Source organism: Solanum dulcamara, chromosome 7 (genome assembly GCF_947179165.1).
Source record: "Solanum dulcamara chromosome 7, daSolDulc1.2, whole genome shotgun sequence".
NCBI classification, from domain to species: Eukaryota; Viridiplantae; Streptophyta; class Magnoliopsida; order Solanales; family Solanaceae; genus Solanum; species Solanum dulcamara.
The window spans coordinates 59,678,267-59,683,305 of NC_077243.1; the positions used below are offsets into that span (position 1 = coordinate 59,678,267).

At 38.5% G+C, this 5,039-nt stretch overlaps 1 pseudogene; it reads right to left on the reverse strand.

Annotated features, from left to right (window-relative positions):
• Positions 1–4,455: 4,455 nt before the first annotated feature.
• Positions 4,456–4,575, reverse strand: LOC129897984 (5S ribosomal RNA; annotated as a pseudogene).
• Positions 4,576–5,039: the final 464 nt, after the last annotated feature.

Genomic DNA, 5,039 nt, shown 5'->3' on the forward strand with positions numbered 1-5,039 from the left:
CTATGAATACTCATGTGTAGCCTAAGGTGATGGAAATACAAGGGTTGTTAATACTCGTGTTGATTTTATGTTACTCAGGTTCAAAGAACGACGAGACGAATGGGATAAGAAGTAACCCGAAACAGGTATGTGAAGCTTTCTGTTGGCATGTTTTTGACATAAGTATGTAAGGCCTATCCTTCATTTCTTTTGGGCATGTCTTAGATTTAAGTGACCAAATATATGTGTATGAAGCTTGGGGTAACTCTATTCATGATCTCTGAACATAATTCATGATTCATAATTCGTATTCATTTCTGAATGTTAAGACTCTTAAAATAGTTAAGCCCCTATTCCTCGAGTCTTCTCTGTGATTGTATAGTGATTGATTAGACAGAGCCCTTCTTTTTCCTAAAGACTCTGAGATAATTAATGCTCAGACTTCTATAAGATATTTCACACCAGTATGTGTCTAAGATTTCCAAAACTCCTTTTTACTTAGTCCTTAGTGATAGTTAGAGGGTATACGTCAGATACTTCCTACCCTGATCTCCAAGTGATGGTTCTCTTGAGGACTTCATTGAGTCTCAGATAACAATTGAAACTATGTTTTGCTTCTTACTACTCTACTCGTGTATACTATAACACTTATTGTATGAGTCCTGAGCTGGTTATCGGATTCGTGCACATTTCCACTGCATTGTTCATCACGCCCTCACTAGAGGGCCGGGTACATATGTATATATGTGATGATGTGTTATAATAAGGAGGTAATGGTTCTACAGATATGATTCACCGGATCCTTGATGAGGCCGGCTATATTGAAAATTTGAGCATGCATATTTTTATAAATCACAGAGTACAGGTACAGATTCCTTATATGATATTTTATCCTCTGCTTCTCTATTTCAGATATGCCTCCAGTCGTATTGTGTTATGTTTTACATACTCAGTACATATATTGTACTGACCTCCTTTTCTCGAGGGGCTGTATTTCATGCCCATAGGTATAGGTACAGGTTTTGGGAGTCCGTCAGCTTAGGATTCCGCTCATCTCAGTTGAAAGAGGCTCCATTGTATTGGAGCCTAGTTTTTGGCATTGACCATTGATATATAGTATTGTTTTGTTATTCAGGATACGGCGGGGGCCCTGTCCCGCCATATGTTGTCATTAATATTATTAGAGTTCTGCAGACATGTATATGTGGGTTGTATGTGTCAGTTTGGTTCAGCTGGGTCTACATGGATAATATATATTATTATGTTATGGCAGCCTTCTCATCTTGCGTGCCCTTTCATTCTATGATGCAAATGAAAGAGGCCACAGATATACGAAAATGTTATCGCCCAATAGGGCTCTGATGCATGGCGTTGTGTTGTTTGTAGTCCGTTTTGACTATACTTGATTTATATGCATTTCATGTTTATAATTTAACATGACCACAACTGATAGATATGTATATGGAGGGTCTAGGTCGGACCCCAATCGCAGCCTACGGGGTTGGGTCGTGACAGATATGGTATCAGAGCAGTTCGTCCTTGGATTATCTGCAGACCATGTCTAGTAGAGTCTTGATTATCGATGTGTTGCTCCCCACATCTATAAATAGGAAACTACAGGACATTTAGGATGTTACTTTTATTTTACATCTGAGATCGTGGTATAGATCCGAGTCATAGGACAATTCCTTATACTAACCTTGGATTCTAACAGAAGGACAACATCAACAAAAGGAAGTAATTGATGACATGGGAAGTTACGGATTGTGTAGGTAAGTAAGGTAAAGGCACGAAAAATATTTGTTGGGTAAGGTATTGAAGCAAAATTGAAATGTAAAGTCAAAAACTGAAGGAAAAAGTAGACAAGAAGTACAACAGATGTAGTTCGAAGTTGTACATACGAGGTAAGTCCATTATTTCTATATTATTGTTGATATTGAACGCCCTGTGTGGTTGCGTTATGAGATAACATTGAAAGCCCTGTACGGTTGTGATATGATATGTATATATATATATGTTGGCCCTGTGAGGCATTGTTGGTATTTTCTGCGTGTAGGTTGTGGGATAAGTAAGAAGTATAGAGGAAATTTTGCCAAAATTTTCCCAGAACAAGAAAAGGGAATGAAACATAGATTCTTAAGATGTCTTGGAAATTGATACCAAGTATCCCTATTATGTTTAACTAAAGCTATAAGAGGTACCCTTCATGTCGTCGATAAGGGGTACCATTTTTACTTGGAGAATGTTATTTTGGAGAAGCAAAAGCCTATTCGAGCACTAGAGTTCAGACCGCAGTATCTCTAGACGTATTTGTGCCGTAGGAAAAACAGGGGGCTCAGGTAGAGGGATAAGATGTCCCGCGATTGAGTTTCACTCTTTTTGAAAAAGTACCAATCCCTAACTACTAGTTGTAAACTAGATAAGTTGTTCATAACTCGAGGATAAATTCAGAAGGAGACCAAGTAGGTCAAGTATTAAAAGAAGTACTATGATGTTTAAGAGGTTCTAGTTTCTTCCAACAATGGTTGGAAAAGGGGTTACGATAACAGTTTATAGTTCTCCATCGACTAATTGGGGAAAGAACTTTTAATATAAGCACCTTAAAGAGATGTCAGGAACTGAATATGAGTACGAATTAAAAAGGGGTCACTAGTAAGGCGCACTTGGTATACGTTGTCTAAGTTAAAAGCCTGTGTTGGGTACACAGTAAGGGCAAGGGGCATAAGGTATAAAGGAATGACGCGTGTACACAACGTCACCCCGAAAATAATGGAACCCTTACAAGACAAAGACGATAGACTTAGGGAATAAATGGTGCAACTTACATTCACTCCAAGAAACAAAGGATATAGGTTGGGATAGAGCTACTACTTCAAGAAAACCATGAACAATTGTCATCGGAATACTAGCACCGCCTAATTGAAATTGGAACGACTACAAGTACTAATTAAATTTTGATGAAGATAAGTAGAATATGGCCTTGGGCAAGTTGTTCCATAAGTCCCATTACTCAAGTAAAGATTAATAGATGAGGTGTCTCACTATGTATGAAAAGGTTCTCGATGCTTCCTAATTTAGCCAAGGTTCCGTGTGCGGATAACCAAGTTATAAAATATACAGAAAGATGGGGACATGATACAGTACCAAGTAAATTGGGGAAGGAGATAAAGGTATAAGTACCCTCTAAAGGGGGGAAGTCAATGAGAGAGTGGAAAAGGTAAGGTGAAGGCAATTGATAGGATAACATATTTGAGAGGGATGTTTAAGTTTTAATAAGAACCCAGACTGAACTAAGTCAGGAAGGTCTGGAAGTCACCGATAATAGAGTGGAAGTTGGAATGCAATGTAAGGAAGTGTTAAGAAGATTTCAACAAGACCTTGAATGACATAATGCTAGAAAGTGGGTGCGTATAAAAAGAAAAGGGCATAACAATGAAAGGATATCGAATAACTTAAGGGACACTACGAAGGATAATGACAGCATGCTAGACTAAAAGCCAAAATATTAGCTATAAAGTTGGTCGCAAATAATGTTATGATAGATAAATAACCAAAGAAAAAGGAACAACAAACCTCCTATGATAGGGGATGAGAAGAGCAAAAAGTAAATAAGGGAAAAGAAAGAAGTATAACAAGATGGGACAAGCAAGTTTCAATGTGAGTAAGATGTGTACAGTAGAATGAACCAAGAGATGGAAAGACTACGTCTACCTCCTATAAGTTGCGTCCGAAGGGTTGTATGACCTATGGATATGTATATATAGACATCAGGTTAAGTAAGGAAGTACGGGAAAAAAGAATAGGGGTCCAATAATGATAATACCATTATGATATTTTGGATACCCTATCGAGAGATACGGGGATAGGTTAAGCCAAACTATAGGGATGGAATTAATACTACGGACAAAGACATGACCACAGTTGGACCAAAGATCTACCCAGACACCGATGGTAGAATAAGGGAGGAAACAATAGGGTTACATATAAGACCTAGCAAAATGACGCTAGGATATTTCTCAGGTTAACTTGAGCACCTTCTTACATTTTTGTAAAGGTAAAGGAAGACACGAGATAACAAATCTAAAGTTTTACCAGCTGGGGTAAGAAAAGTGTAAAATGGGTTAAGTAAGATGGGCAAAACTAGCTGATTACTACAGGATGACGAGCTCATATGCCAAACTTCTTCGGGATTATGCCGGCTAATGACAGACAGAACTCAAAGCGGCTATAAAGGTCACTATATGCATGAACTTTAGCATTGCTCAGTAGCCAACCCTAATGAATGGGTGCATACAAAAGGGGTGAATATAGTAGGGGACTAGGGATATGGTCATAGTGGAACTAAAGATCTACCCCTATACCGGTTGCAAGATAACAGAGGAAAGGGCAAGGCAAAACATGAGGACTAGCGAGACCATGCTAAGGTAAATCTTGGGCTAAGTTGAGTGCCCCGCACATTATTGCAAGGATTACAATGAAATGCGACACGAAGACTTCCCAGGGAGGTCACCCATCCCAGTATTACTCTCGTCCAAGCATGCTTAACTTCGAAATTATGATGGAATTTAGTGCATTAGAGCTGGTATGATCACGCGAGATGGAAGGATCTGAACTAGCGATGGAGAAACGACATGGGATTATGTACCTAGGGTACTATAAGTTACGTTGAGGGAACTATAAGTTCGCTTGAGGAATTCATTGAGTCTCAGATAACGATTTAAACTTTGTTTTATTTCTTACTACTCTACTCGTGTATACTATAACACTTATTCTATGAGTCCCGATCCGGTTATCGGATTCGTGCATATTTCCACTGCATTGTTCATCACGCCCTCACTAAAGGGCCAGGTACATATATATATATATGTGATATGTGATGATGTGCTGTAATAAGGAGGTGATGGTTCTACAAATATGATTCATCGAATCCCTGATGGGGCCAACTATATTGAAAATTTGAGCATGCATGTTTTTATAAATCACAGAGTACAGGTACAGATTCCTTATATGATATTTTATCCCCTGCTTCTCTATTTCAGATATGCCTTCAGTCGTATTGT